The following is a 16,278-nucleotide window of genomic DNA, read 5'->3' as shown; positions in this document are numbered from 1 at the left end:
GCTACCTAAACCCTACCTGAGAGCCCCAGAATCCCACCTTCCACTCTGTATCTCCTCACCTCTTCCTGGTTCAGTCTTCCATATGGTCTAGTGTAGAGGGAACTCAGTCCTTGCTCATTAATGGGTACAATGAAACAGACGACATCAAGAAGTGACATTGTAGTGAAAAGAAGGAACACATATAAATTCGCATCTTATATTTTTCATCACTTTGACCCCTTTGTCCCTCCCTTTTGCTTTCTCTCAAGCCTCACTCAAATAACTAGTGACATGGGCAGAGAGGATGCTATAGGGAGCCCTGGTGTGAGGAAACGGTGCCCTCTGGGAGGACTCGCCCTGGGAGCAGGAAACGAAATAAATTGGATTCTGGCCCCTACAGTGCCCTCAGCAGGTCGCTGCTGGTCAGCTCCGTGTGGTGCACAGCTCCACATGGAGTTAACCACTTCCTCCCTATCTGCTGCCTCTAGTGAGGGGGAGGCCAGGCTTACCTAAACATAAACAAGCACACACACAGGCATGTCGATGACGGCTAGTAAAACCAGATTCTTCCTTGCCATGCACCAGTTTTGTTGAGACTGATGTATGTTTCTGCAACTCCTCATCTCCTTCCATTTCTCACCCTCCCTAGAATAAGCAAAGCCAAGCGTGTCCCCCATGCGCTGCCCAGAGCAGTCCAGCTGTGCCAACCCTACGCAGCAGGGACTGCGTTTGCCCTGGAGTTCAGCTGGCAGCAGAGCTGCCGATGTGCAAAGCAGAATGGAATCCAGCTTGGCTCTTCCTTGCTGTGTGGGCTCGGCCAGGCTCACAGAATACATACTTGTTTGTGTCTGGAAACTCAACAGCTGCAGTGCAGGGACTCAGAAAATAGATCTGCAGTGAGAGACCACACCATTATTTCCCCTGGCCAACCTCAACCACCCTTGGAGCCCCGAGAAGGGAAGACTACATTTCCTCTGCTGAGAGTTTGCGTTTTCCTGCTAGTGCTCCTGATGGAAACTGGTACTAGTGTTTGCTAAAGTCCCTAAGGCCCTGACGCGGCAGGTAGCTTGGTCATTCATCTGGATCCTCTGAACACCTGCCAGAAATATTTCAGAGGTGGTACATTAGCATCAAAGTTCATTTCTTTCATCTTTAATGTAAGTGAATCCTTGCCTGGGGTTTATTCTCTGCCCTTTATTCCCCTGTAGCTGACCAGAGGGATTTGTGAATTTATAAAACTATGCAACATTATTGTTCCCCAGCCCACTTTAGCAAACCATCCCCCTCCCAGAAACACTGTCCAGGGACAATGGGACCATCTTCCCACTAACCCCACATCTTGTCCCTCTGATATGTTCACTAGGTTCTTTGTGTTTGGGGTTTTTAACCAGTGGGCCCTCATAATAAGGACTGTTCTTTCCACGCATCCAAACATATAGTTCTTCTTGCTTTCCTCTGGATCCTTCTTCATTTTTTCCAGGCCTCCCCACCGACAACCAAAAAAAAAAAAAAAGACATGAACAATAGGAAAATTTTTAAGCATATGTTGGCTTTTGCTTGGTCTTGATATTTTCAACTTCTGGTCCAGGGCAATTAGAGAGGCTTTGTCACCACTGCATTCTTGAGACTGTAAAGTGGTAAGGCGATATGCTTTCACACATAGCCCAGGACTCCCAGGGTCTGAGTCTCCCCTGGTCGTAGGAAAAGAGGCTTGTGAGCCCACAGCAATCTCTGCTCTCTACATGCTCTGCCTCAGATCACCAAGCCCCTCCAATAAGCAGCCATGTCCCTTTCACTGTTGGAAATGAGGAGTTGTTTGTAAGAGTGAAAGAAATATGGAATCTACCAAAGAGAATCAAATGTAGTATCACCCTCAGGTTTCCAGATTTCAGCTACCACAGCCTTATCACTTCCTTGTGCCTCTTCAGTCCATCGAAGCCAGATTACTGAACATGCAGCCAAAACAAAACATGAGGTGGGATAAGCATGAGGAAGGAAGACGAGGAAGGCAACATCTTAGGCAAGATTAAGCTACTGCCCCTGACACCTGTCCTTCTCCACCCTGATTCTGCTCTGTGTAGAGTGGGAGGGGATGCCCTAAGTAAAGGGAAGTGTATCCATCCAGCATGCTGCACCCCAAGGCACTGCCCATGGGTGCAGTTCAGTCAGGAGACAGAGGAAGAGAGGGACACAGCTGTTACTCCTGCCCTTGAGAAATACAAATGGGTTTGCTCTCTTTTAGTGGCCCTTGGCTGCAGGACAGTATGTCTATGAGAAGCTGCCTTCTGGCACAGCGTGTTTTCCTGTGGTCCTTCAAGAAAGCTGCCTATGGACTGTGAGAGACAGAAGCCACTCACCTAAGCTGACATTTTTGCTGGTTCACTCAATAATCACTCAAGTGATATATTGTGGGCATATTTGCCTTACATCTGAAAAAATTCTAGATGGCACAAAATAACACGTTTCAGGGGAGCTAAATGTTGGAGCGCTGAGTGAGCAGAGTGCTGGTGTTGTGACCTCCATGCTTTCCTTGCCTCACTGGCACTCCATCAGCCTTTCCCAGGCACCTGTCTGCTTTCTAGGCTAACGCTTGCCAACAACCTGGGCAGACTTATCACAATAGACGTGCCCCTTCACAGTCTGGTTCATTCTTCTTCAGATGGAGAGTTTCTCTGAGATCCCACTGAAGATACAGTTGGCCTTTCTCACTTAAAATTGAGTGCCAGCCAGCCCACACCCCTCAAAAACTAGATTGAAAAGCTCCTCAAAGACACTGTCCAAGTGTTGGGAAGAGAAAGGTGAGAACCAACATCCAAGTATATTCTGAACAGTAGATGCCAGTGCAGGGAGAGAGAAATATAGGAGCATACAAAGCCACCTGTCTCTTTTAGAACATGCTTTCCCTCAGGTCTTGGGCTCAGTGGGAAGAGACAGGAAAGTTATGGCTAGTCTTCCATCCCCATGAGCTGCCCAGGCTACCACAGACAGATACACCCTTGCCCCAGGAAAGGAGAGAATAAAGAAGCCTTCCCCAGACCTCACCGTTCCTCATTCCCAAACATCTTGTAAGTCCCAAGGGCACTGGAAGACTTTGTCCTCAGCCAAACACAACTTCCTGTTTCTAAGAAAGGGCAGGGGAAAAAACAGTTGAAAGAGTTTTTGGACACTGGAGATTTTGAGTTTCAGTAAACGCAAATGAATCAGACACATGTGGAATGAATTTCTCCGGAAGAAAAGATGCTGTGAGTTCCTCTTGCTGGACCAGAAAGTGGGAAAGGGGTAGGCTGAGGTAGGAGGCACATCAGAGGCTGAAAGGAGGGAGAAAAGCCATGTGAACATGGGATCAGGGAGAGGGTCCAGTGATGACAAGGGTCAATGTGGGCCCTCCCAAGGCCACATCCTGAACATGCTTATTACTCAGAACTTCTCCACCTCTGAAGTCATAAACTTAAATATCCTACTACCGACCACAATTTCCTATCCTTCTAGATCTCTCACCAGCTCCCATTAAATTTATTCAAGGGACCCCCAGATCTTTGACTACCTCCTTATATACACATTCCTGTGTCTTTATTTCTCCTCTGTCTCCACTTTGTCTTTCCTTGTGCTGCTTTAGATTCCATGTTCCCTCACCTCCACTTCAGTCTTGCCTAACAGTCCCAACTTCCTTGTCCCATTGACATTCCGTGGAGCTCAACAAGCAGAGCCTCACTCCAGAACCCCTCAACTGTCTGCTTCATGCCCATCATCATCATGTTAACAACCAGGCTCCACAACACGGAGGGAAATCACACAGGTACCACTGAAGAGTTTGGGGCCCCAGTGGAAATTCTGACCAGCAACCTAAGCAGGCTTCTTGTACACTCTCTCCACTGTCCTAAAACTCATGATCCTACCACATTTCCCCTTACTATGAGTATATGACCTTACCTCCTACTACCAAGTGGTACCCAAAACTGCATCTCCCATGATAGGAGGGAGAGAGAGGACAGTCTCACAATTAACAGGTCAAGGTACAGACATGAATCTAAAGGAACATTAGAATTCTACCTTATTTTGGATTCAGAAGCTATATTCCAATTGCTGTCAAGTCTACAGGAAGGTGAAGATACAGAAGATAATCTCTCTACCTTATTAAATTAATCTCTCAACTCTTCCAAAGGTCATAGCATATCAAGTCTAGACATCCAGGACTCACATATGGCTCAATTTCCCCATCCCATCATCCTTGTTGACCCCTCTGTTCTCCACAGAGTAGGTGCCTTTTCTATGCAGAGAAATGCCTTTTCTTGGGCTTGGCCCCTGGCGGGATTTATCAGTCATTCCATTCCATGTAGAGTCACCGCTACATGGAGCTTCAGATCTCAAGGGTGGAGGAGGTGAAGAAGGAAAAAGCCCTCACAGGGATAGGTCCAAGGATAATATATCTTAAAGACAATAGACTCCACCACACTAACTTTGGCCTCCTGCTAGCCTATCTCTGATGTGCTGTAATGCTGAAAGAATGTCCCCCTCTTCTCCACCTGGAGTTATTTACCAAAGGCCCCTTCTGTTTCCTCAGCCTCAAAATATGCTAGATCTCAAGAAAGGGGATGGGTGGGAGGGGAGAAAAACATACCCTACAAAAAAATGAAAGCCATCATACAAGAATGCTCAATTTCTTGCCACCAATCCTAAGCCCTTACCTATGGCTATACCTGTTCTTTTAAAACTCATCCTTTCTTCCTGTTTCTGTTACATGACAAGGTATTTCCCTACTATCAGAATTAATTCTTTCTGGAAACCACAGCTCTCCATCTTTTCAAGCCCTCTCCTGTAGATTTAGCTTCTACCTCTCTGCTGCTTCCTTCCCATGAGAGTCTGAAGGCACTGCCTCATCTTGCTGCTGCCATGTTGCAGCCCTATCTCTTCACACTCCCCTCGCTCAGTGTGCACTCTTCATTCCCTTTGGACATCCATCTGCATTATTCCCTTGTCCTGAAAAGTCCTTTTTTCCCTTTTCTCTTCTCCTCACTTCAACAAACTCCTACTTATTCTTCAAGCTCCAGAGTCAAGGTCACTTCCTCAAAGAAGCCCCCACGCTGGGTTAAACACCTTCATGGCATTGTGCAGTTCACATTTCAAATATGCAGCACACTGGGAGTCCTTCCTGTTTTCTCTGCTGGACCCACAGCAGTGTTGTGTTGGCTTACATAAAGCAAGCACCTTATAATTTTTTTTTTCAACGTTTATTTATTTTGGGGACAGAGAGAGACAGAGCATGAACGGGCAAGGGGCAGAGAGAGAGGGAGACACAGATTCAGAAACAGGCTCCAGGCTCCGAGCCATCAGCCCAGAGCCCGACGCGGGGCTCGAACTCACGGACTGCGAGATCGTGACCTGGCTGAAGTCGGATGCTTAACCGACTGCGCCACCCAGGCGCCCCAAGCAAGCACCTTATAAATGAAGAAACAAATGATCAAGTTTTTTCCTACCTCAATACATTTATATCACCCCCCACGTTCCTCTCTGCTCCTTCTATAGTCAAGCTTGGGAGAATTGCTCTCCCCTTCATCCCCTAATAATCCAGCTCTCTCCACAACTGCCCACAGGGACTGACTTGCCAAGGTTGTCAATGACCTTGTGCTAAATTCAGCAGACATTCCTCTCTCCTACTGCCTGAGTTCTGGCCCTCCTTCATAGTTGTGGAGATCCTCAGGGTTCTACTCAGTCTTCAGTCTTCCTGGGTGATCTCATATGCTCCCATTGTTTCAGTTTTTTCCACATGCTGATCACTTCCAAATTTAAATCCTGAGGCTGTGTCAGGGGTCCCCAAGACCACCCCACATTTGGAAACACACTGAAGAACTCACAGGACTTGGCTTGTAGCTGTTCTCATGGCTGAGGTTTCTTGCAGAGACACTGCTGAATTATAAGGGACAAAGACACAGTCAGAGTCTGGAAGAATCCACATGAGGCTTCTTTGTGCTCTCTTCCTCCATGAGGGGATACACAAAGCATAGTCTTTCTCTAAAACATGTGTGTGACGTTTCTGCTTGGGGAAGCCCGTGAGAGACTCAGTGCCCAATGTTTTAATTGGTGGCCAGTCTACTAAGCTACCTATGCCTAGCACGTACAAAAATTCCAGACTTCCAGAAGGAAAGTAGGTGTTCAGCATAAATCATATTGTCTGCACAGTATAGCCACAGGGAACTGGCCTTTTCAGTCAACTGTTGACTGGGACACTCTGAGAGCCAAGTTCTCAGACACCAGCCAAGGGCCCACCGTGTAATCAGGTCTTTCTAAGGACAGCAGTGGCAGGCCTGCTGTAGTCACTGCTTTCTGGCTGGAGCTGGCTCCTGAAACACAGGCCCATGTGTTTCCAACTTCCACCAGACTCAGTGTCCTCAAAATCACCCTCTTCCTCCCAGCTGCTATGACTATGACCTATCCTCTGTTTCTCCTTCTTCCCACCCATCCTATCCACTGGCCCCCAAATGCAACCACTCCCCTCTACTCCCACTGCTGCTCAGGGTCATCATACCCCTAGGATGGCTACAACATCCCTCAGAATAGGCCTGTCTCATTCTGTTTGACATCCCTCCAATCTGATGCTCATATTATTCAGAGTCATCTTTTAAATATGAAAATTGGATCACTTCATTTCATTTAAACCTTATAATGGCTCATCAATGCACTAAGAATATAAATCTAAAACTCTTTTTGGTTTTTGAGAGTGAGAGAGAATCCCATGAGGGTCAAAGAGGGAGAGAGAGAGAAGGAGAGAAAGAGAAGTGGGGCTCACCTGAAGTGGACTCAAACTCATAAACTGTGAGATTATGACCTGAGCCAGAGTCTGATGTTTAACCAACTGAGCCACCCAGGTGCCCCTAAATCTAAAACTCTTAACAAGACCACCAAGTTCCTAAGTGTACTATCCCATAACAGCTCCCAGTCTTATTTTACGTGACTCTTCTCCTCTGGTGATATTTGTGTCTTGTCAGTTACTCACCAAGCCCTTTCTCATCCAAGGGCTTTACACATGCCCCTCCCAAGCCTGGGATGTTCTTTCCTCTGCCCATTCCTGACTCTCTTCGACTCATCCTCAGGGTCCCAGGTTGAAAGTCATGTCCTCAGGAAGTCCTCCCCCATTTTCCCTAGTCTACATAAGGCCCCATTACTCTCTTTCATAAAAGTAATTGTAAATGTCTTATGTGCATTGTTCGTGCCATGCCTCCCTCTCCTCCCCAACTAGACTGCAACCTCCATGAGGATGAGGACTCTTGGTTCACTGCTGGATATCCAGAGCCAAGATAGTGCCAGCCACCTGGTTGTGTGCTGTCTCCATTGGCTCGGGCTGCCCTAATGAAGTACCATGGACAGGGTGGCTTAAACAACAGATGTTTCTGGAGAGACCAGGGTGCCAGCCTGATCAGTTCCGGATGGGGACCTACTATCTGGCTTGTAGATGGCCACCTTTGTACATAATTCTGGGGAGAGAGTGAGAACACAAGCTCTCTGGAGTCTCTTCCCATATGGACAGAAATATCATGAAGGCCCTACCTTTGTGACTTCATCTAAACCTACTTCCTCCTAAAGGCCCCATCTCCAAATACCATCACACTGGAGGTTGGGGCTACAACATATGAATTCGGGGGTGGGATCCATAGTGTGTGCTCTCAGTGTTCAGGGAACAAATGAGTGAATTGCTGATGGAGTGGTGTCTCTCAAATGCATACTTAATCTTGTTATTCCTTTCCCCAAAGTTCTTTCATGATTCCCTTTGCCTCTAGAATAATTTCCTAAGCCCTTGGCATAGCATCTGAGCCTGTAATAACCCAGCCCCTACCTCTGTGTCCTGTGTCTCTCTCAATGGTGGCCCCTGGAAAGCTCCCCTGTCCCCTTCAGGAGTGTGTCCAGTGCTCCTGTCTTCTTCCACATCCCTGCCACCTTGGGGCAGTGGCACTGGACCTTGTTCAGACACCGCAGCAGAGGTGGCACATCTGAAGATGCCTAGCGACCAGATGCATAAAACTGCCAGAAGCCTGAGCTCCTAGGAGCTGGAAAAAAATGTATCCAAGAGAGGAAAGAGCCACATATATGAGCTTTACCTGAGTCCTTCCTTCCTGGAGGGAGAATGTTGTGACAAGTTTGGTGTCTACCACTCCGCACTAGGTGTCACCAGTTACACAGCCCCTTGCCACCCTGGGGAACTCCCCCTACCTGTTGGGTAGAGTAGAGATAGTCCCACCACTCCAGCACCACCATCACCCCACACTGTTACTCACTGAGAAAACGAGGGCACCCTTGTCATACCTCTGCATGGATCCTTCCCAAGTTTGGTGAGTGATTAATGGGTGAGCATAGCACAGCAGACACTTGATCTGCATGCATTCTTTGCCTCTCTTCCTGTCCCCTGTCTTGCAAGCCCATGCCCTGACTTCCACATTAAACCTGTACTTCAAGATCAAAGGTTTCCAGCCCTGGTACTTCTCCCACCATACTTCCTCCCACTCCCTGGACAACTGGCAATGCCCTCATCTGTTGTGAACTACCTCAGTGGATATTCTATCGATGCCGGTAAATTAGTCCATAATTCCTCTTGTCTGAATAGTCTCTATATATCTGCTGATGGAAATGAAATTTGGGGGTGAATTTGCTAGAACTCCAGTCTCCCACCATATTCCAAACTGCCCACTGATTCTGATGTCACATATATGGCAAAGGGGTTCATGTGTGTATTAGAAAGAAGTAGGCTGATATTAGATGATCTGGCTTCAAGTTTTGTGCCTGTCACTCATCAATTAGGTGACCATGGGCAAGCCACATAGTCCTTCTGAGCCTCAGTTTCTTCATCTAGAAAATGTCCTTAGAAAATTTGCATAAGAATCAAAGGAAAGAATGTTATATGAAGGTGTTTTGCCAATTATCACATTCTACAGAAATGGAGGGAATTCAGTGCTTTAAGTATTAGGAGCTTGGGGGCACCACTTGCTGGAAAGGCAGTCTGGTTACAAACAAACCCTTGGGTTGGAGGAGGATGTAGGCAGAGAGGAGAAAGAAAAGAATAAACTTACCTAATTTATTGAACACCAGAACTCACAGCATAATTCTCTGCATGATGGCACATTGGAGAGAATTAGAACAAAAGTGCAAGCCTGGACATGTTTGACTCAGTGGTCCAGGACTTTAAATACAGTGCCATGTAAAGTGCAGACCACACTCCCCCCCCCCCTCCGAGTACTGAGCTTTTGGGAAATAAACATAAGATTTGAGGACTAAACGTCAATTTTATTTTTTTATAGTAGCAAAAGACTGGAAACTACCAGATGCCCATCCAGATGGGACTCATTAATTGTGGAAATTCAATGAAATACTCTGCAGCCATTTAAAAAGATGAAAAAACCACAAGGTGTATGTGCATACGTTTGTATGTATTATTTGCTAATGTACTTATAAAGTATGTCTGGAAGGACATATAAGACACTGCAAACACTGGTTAACTCTACAGGGGGGACTAAGAAGCTGGGAGAACAGGAATGCTGGAAGACTCCACTCTCTGCCCTTTTGTGCCTTTTCAATTTTGAACTGTGTGACAATGAGCCTGCATTGTGTGTGCATGTATGTGTGTGTGCAAGTGCGTGTGTGTACATCAGCATTACTGGACTAGATAACTCTTGGACCAAGAGTCAATGGGCTCCCCATTTTCTAATACTTAGGTCCCCACCCTAAGTTCAGACTCCATGACCTACATGGGGTGGAGGGGGGAGAATCAAATCCAGACAGTGCTGGGAAGGATAGAAACAACAGAACACTTGCCATCAGTCTCCGGGCAGGACAGACACGGTCTATGGACAGCAGCACCCTTTTGCCCAGTCTCAGCAGTGGGAAGAGAAGGATTGGAAATGTCTCCCACTGGGTGTCTTCTCCCTGCTGTGGTGGTGTAAAGAACGGGACGAGAAGCATCCTCACTTACAGTACCAGAACAGTTAGCATCGAGTGGAGGAATAATAGATGGGTCACATGTAAAACAGTGGAGCTGGGAGAATGGATGTCCAGAAGGAAGGCGATAAGAGGCAATGAGGCTAAGTTGAAGGATTAGGGGAAAAAAAATAAGTGGTGTCAGGGTGTCATGGGTCACAAACTCTCGTAAGGGGCAGAAAATGAGAGAATGGTCCTGAATAGGACCCAAATCTTTTATATTGCATCCATTAGTGAGACTGAAGAGTAAAAAAGATGTAACCTTTGATCTGGCACAGTTATCAAGGATGCTGACAAGATAGGTCAATGACAAACCCTCACCAGAGCATGATTCAGTCTTCTTCTAAGGAAGCCCCTCCCTTTCCTGATCCCTCACTGTTCTTCACTGCATTCCTGCCCCCCGCATTTAGAAAAGTCTCTTCGTTTGGTGTTCCAATGTTCTGTTTTACATTTGATTTTGTTCAGCAGCAGTGGTTGCTTAGCCAGTTTCTGCTTAGGAGCCCAAGAGCCAAGAAACGACACAAGAGGAGCAAGGCCTGGGCAGGCTCAGAAAATGCCAGAGATGCTGCCACCGAGCCTCCTCCACCAAGACTGCCAGGAGAGCTTTGCAAATGGAATCAATCTGAATGTAGCTGATGGGAACCATCTGAATGAAGGAAGCCAGTACAAACAGAAACTCTTGCGTTTCCCACTGCAGTAGCCTGGAGTGGCTTCCCAACGGTTTCTCCTCGTATGCATTTGCTTTTCTATCACAAGGAAGACACATGCTTCTTCTTGGAAAAGTCTCCAGATCATGACTGTTTAAACCGTGACCTCACAAACCCCACTCTCCCTCAAGCCCACTCAGCGCTCAGTGCTGTAGCCTGCCTGGTGGCTATTTGCCCTTGTCGCTCACTGTGGTCAGTACGTTTCTATGTAAGGCAGGTGGGAGGCCGATGTTGCTCACAGTATGCTGCCTTCGCTTCCCTGGAACTTGAAAAGGCAGAAAACCTCACCTACTAACCACGTATATCCCCACTGCCCCCAAATAAAAGACCAAGATACCTCCCAAATGTGGTCAAGGAATCTAGGGTGTTCCACTGTAATTCCCAAGCATACCTGATGTCCAACACATTCAGTGTCCAACACAATACAGTGAATGTAGTAACATTCACTGTAACACATTTCAGATGAAGTTATGATAAAGGAATGTGATTATTTCCCTAGAGCTGAGGGAAAAGAGTCAGTTAATAAAACCAGGACAGAGGTTGTCTAGCAAATTCCAAGCAAGGATTCTAATACCTGGCATTGGATCCTAGGCTGCTCTGTCTTCATGGTGGAAAATCAGAACAGTCTCAAGAGATACTAACTTTAGATGGATGTTGTTTCAGCAGGGTCCTGTTTCCTTTTCCTGATCCCATTTTTACCATGCAACTTGCCCAACTTTAATTTAGAGCAGTTAGCCAGTTCCAGCTGCCCCAAAAGATTGGGACCACTATAACTTCACATTGTTCTTTATCAATCAGGCACCCTTAATGTCTAGCCAACATGGATCTGGGCAAATGCCACATAGGGATTTGGCATCTGCAGAGCTTTGGTTCAGACCAGGGACCCATGGTGATTGATGGTGCTGTGATTCAATATTTAGGAACCGTTGAGCCACCAGTCCAGAAACAATTAAACCATTGGTCAGGGAGTTGCTCTGCTTCTCAGGTTCTCTGAAGGATAACTTAGCTACGTGTTACTCTGAGCATAAACATTATGCTGACCTTGATCCAGGAATTTAAACAGTGTCATTTCATGTAAACGCTAGCAAATACTTTCTTGCTGAAGTGGTCTGTTTTCAGGATGGGTTAGGGTTTCTTCTCTACAAAAGCACTTTGGGGCATTGGATTTTAAACTCACAGTCAGATCTGCATTTCTTCTCTCATTTACGTTGCTTAGCCTTCCAAGCATCAATACCAGCTCCTAAGGTTGAGGGAGCCCTCTGCTGATGGCTTGGGTGTAACTTCACAGCACAAAGCAAGGAAAACTGGGCAAATCTAAACAACTCTCGAATCTGAAAGCCAAAACGTGTCTCTAGATCCGGAGCAGATTTCTTCTGTAAAAAGCCAGGTTCTAGAAATGTCCCTAATTTCCTCAGACTATGCACATTGTTTCAGGTTTCATTCTCTCTGGAAATAGAAAACAAAAGGCCTAGAAAATGGTTCTCGTCCTATGCATACAGAGAGCTACATACTGCTGTGCACACACACACACACACACACTCGTACACACTCACACACACTGCAACTTCAGCACCATGATCCAGTGCAAGAAGGCTCTTCTCTGGGTGTGCAGGTCTGGAGTAAAAGAGTGGAAGGTGCCTGAGTATATATAGCATCCCAGAATCATGGGAATGGATTTAGGAACATTCGCCCTTTGTGGTGTGTCCAGATGAAGAACTCTGATGAGGCCACAGCTTGAAAGAGGAATTCTTCCCAGCAACTGTGGCCTTGATGCTAGAGGTTAACAGCTTAACACCAGACTGTAGTGCCCAATTCCAAACTCTAAAAATTAATGGTGATAAGGGTGGGCTGCCTGCCAAGGCCTGTGGTGTGAATCCCAAGAGAAGCACCTTCTATTTTGAGATCTCTCTCAATCCACAATGTGCTGTCCTGTGCTTTGATGCATGTCCCACCTCTTTGACTACGTGCTTTTTTCCACAAGTTTTTTATTCCTAAACTTTCTTGAGCTTTCAACCCATAGACAGTGGTGACCCATCTCACTCACCAAAAAGAATAGTCATGTGCAAATATGAGTCAAATACCTGACTCAGATGCCAGTAGGAAGAACTAATGGTCTAACCCTTGCCTTGCCAAAAGCATCAGAAGAAAGAGAGGGGAAATGGTAAATAGAAAATAAACAACCCTGGCAAAAGAGGATAAAAACACAGTAAGTTTCTTTTCCTTGAGAGGGCTCCCCTGAAAAGGAAAAAGTACAACTCGAACCACATAGTAGAGCCAACACCATCCAATAACTGTATATATAAAAAGAACCATCTCTGGAAAATGGAAATTTGGAAAGATGCTACACCCCGACTCGAAAGTCTTCAGTGACTAGGGCACCTGGCTGGCTCAGTCAGTTGAGTGTCTGACTTCAGCTCAGGTCATGATCTCGCATTTCATGAGTTCAAGCCCCCACATTGGACTTGCTGCTGTCGGCCTGTCAGCACAGAGCCCGCTTCAGGTCCTCTGTCCTTCTCTCTCTCTGCCCCTCCCCTCCTTACTGTCTCTCTCAAGAAAAAAATAAATAAAACATTAAAAAAATTTTTAAAGGCTTCAGTGACTCCCATTGCCCATATAAAATCTAAACTCTGTAAGAGGATATTCAAGTGTCCTTACCTCTCCTGCCACAATCCCCACCCCTGCTCCTGCCTGGCCCAACACCTGTACACACACCACACTCTCACCTTAGCTATTAAGCCACTCTTCATGTTTTTCCTGCTGCTATTCTGTCCTTCCTTGGTCAGGGACCTGCCCATCCTCCAAGAGGGAGCTCAAATATCTCATCCTCCATGAAAGCTTCTCCAGCTTCTCCAGCTCTCCCAGACAAAATAACCTGCTCTCTCCCCTATGTTCCCAAAGGATTGTGTCTATACCTCCCTCCACCCCCACCATTATCATACTTACATATAGTCTCACTGTCCAGTCTTCTCTACAATTTATAAGTTGAGATCAAGATCACATATTCATTTTTGCATCCTCCCTCAAATTCCCACCTCCACGCCCCCCACTCCATGTCACTCCATGCCCCCCACCCCCGACCCTCATTGCTCCTGCCAAGGGTTTGTCCTAGCAACTTCCACATGAGAGGTTCTCAATACATTGTTCCGTTAAATTAAATCCATAACTAAGAGGATTAGGAGCAAATACAGTCACTCCAAAGACAGAAGAAAGGCAGTACCATGATGACAGGCAAGTGACATATTCCTCCAGATCCTAATAAGAACTCTCATTTGTCACTTTCAAGGTGGCTCATCTAGAAGCTGCTCAGGATTTTCAATTCCTTCAGCTTAAAGACCCTGCCTTCTACATGTGACAATAGAGCACTGAGAACAATTACTTTTTAAACTTTTTAAAAAGCTTTTATTTTTTGAGAGAGAAAGAGTGTGAGCAGGGGAGGGGCAGAGAGAGGGAGACACAGAATCTGAAGCAGGAGCCAGGCTCTGAGCGGTCAGCACAGAGCCCAACGTGGGGCTCAAACCCACAAACCGCAAGATCATGACCTGAGCAGAAGTCTGACACCCAATCGACTAAGCCACCCAAGCACCCCAAACAATTTTTGAGCAACTGTGAATTGGGGGAGGGGAGCAGACACTTTACAGCCATCTGTTAGGAACTTGTCATAAAAGGCAGGGCGGAGCAGGGCACAGTACGTGGGTGTCTCAGTCTCTTAAGCATCCAACTCTAGTGTTAGCTCAGGTCATGATCTTGTGGTTTTAGAGGTTCAAGCCCCACATTGGGCTCTGTGCTGGCAGTGCTGAACCTGCTTGGAATTCTGTCTCCCTCTCTCTCTGCTCTTTCCACCACTCATGCTGTCTCTGTCTCTCTCAAAATAAATAAGTAAACTTTAAAAAAAAAAAATTTTAAAACATACACAATTGAACATGTCCAATCAAGTGTTTGTCCACCAAGGTGGTCATGATAGTGACACATGGGCTTTGGAGTCTAACAAATCTGTGTTTAAATCCAGGCTATTGTAACCTCTAGGTACATGCCTCTAACCTCCATGACCCTAAGATGGAGCTAATAAAATCCCTCTTCACAGAGTTGCTTTTAGGATTAAATGAGATTTTGAGTATCCAATACTTAATGACTCACAACAAATGCTCACTAAGTGGAAGCTTTTGTTATTACAGTAATGATTCTATAATTTAACACATTTCTTAAAGTTCTGTTTTGAAAGAACTTCAAAGCCCCTCTATAAGCTACATGCAAAAATCACTGATTTTTCCCCCTGATTTTTTGTATTCCTCCTTTTGTGCTAAAATATCATGATATTTGAGTCTTCATTTTATTAATCATATTTATCTAAAAATTATATTTAGGAGATACCAAGTGAAATGTGTGCATTTTTGGTAACTGTGTACTTCTGGTGACTGTACAGTTTGAAATACTATTTTTTATCAAGTTTTATAAAAGTGAAAAAAATAAAAAAATAACAATTATATTTAGAGGTTTACAAAAGCCAAAGCCACTATTTAAAGAAAAAGTTTTGTGACCACTGATTATATGTTTCAGGTACTCATGGAGTTTCAAAGGCATTGTTCAAAACCTAAATTCTCTAATAAAAGGTTAGACACACTGTGCTGGCTTAATCAAATCATCAAGTACTTACTGAGTATGAATATGAAGGCTATTTTGGGATGACAATCATAAAAATCAGGTCTTCTGAGTTCATAACATAGAATCCCAAGAAATCTAAAACTGTGGAAGCAACCCAACATGGAAGCTGGGTTAAGCTGACATTCTAGAAGGCTCCAGGGAACTTCAATGGAGTGATATTCTCTGAGCTCCCTTTGGGACCTGAGAATAACTTTAATTATTACCTCATATTGCACTGCTTAGCCAGAGAATGTCCTTGAAAGGTCACTGGATTCACTAATAAATATTGCCAAGGCTCTGCTTTTTCAATAGTGGATTATTATTCCTTCAATCAATAAGTACTTCCTGGTCCCTCTTACATATAGGACATACTACTTAATACTATAGGAGTCACAAAGAAGATAATGCATGACCCTTGACTTCCTGGGCTTTCCATTCCAGGCGACACTAGAATTCCAATCTAAAATCTGCCAATTCTAATCAGCATATAAGCCTATAGGTTATGACATATACATACAATCAGGCATTAAGTAAATAGTCAAAACAAGGCATGGTATAGAGAGAAAGATACCTGTGGATGAGAGTGGCCATGGAGGTCATGGAATTAAATTCATCCTAATGGATAGAAAGCCTTTGAACAGTCAGAGAGAAGGGGAGCTATTTTAGGAGAGATCAGTACAGTAGTGGCATAGTGACAGAAGTGGCCTAGGAAAATAGAAAGTAAAGCAATCCAATTAAGCAGAAGCTAAAGTAAGGATGTGGCTAGTTCTAAGATGAGAACAGTATTGGAACCAGACTGTAAAGAATCTGAATGGCAGGAATTCATATTTCATGCTGCATAGATCAGGAAGTGATGGTCTGCTGTGACACATTGTAGGAAGTCAGGCAAGAGATCTGAAATGCTGAACTTTCAATGAGCCCTTTTATTTTTTTTTAAGTTTGTTTATTTTGAGAGCGAGAGAGCATGTGCACAAGCAAGAGAGGGGCAGAGAGA

This window comes from Prionailurus bengalensis, chromosome D1, assembly GCF_016509475.1.
Source record: "Prionailurus bengalensis isolate Pbe53 chromosome D1, Fcat_Pben_1.1_paternal_pri, whole genome shotgun sequence".
NCBI classification, from domain to species: domain Eukaryota; kingdom Metazoa; phylum Chordata; class Mammalia; order Carnivora; family Felidae; genus Prionailurus; species Prionailurus bengalensis.
Note: the sequence above shows the minus strand (reverse complement) of the source record.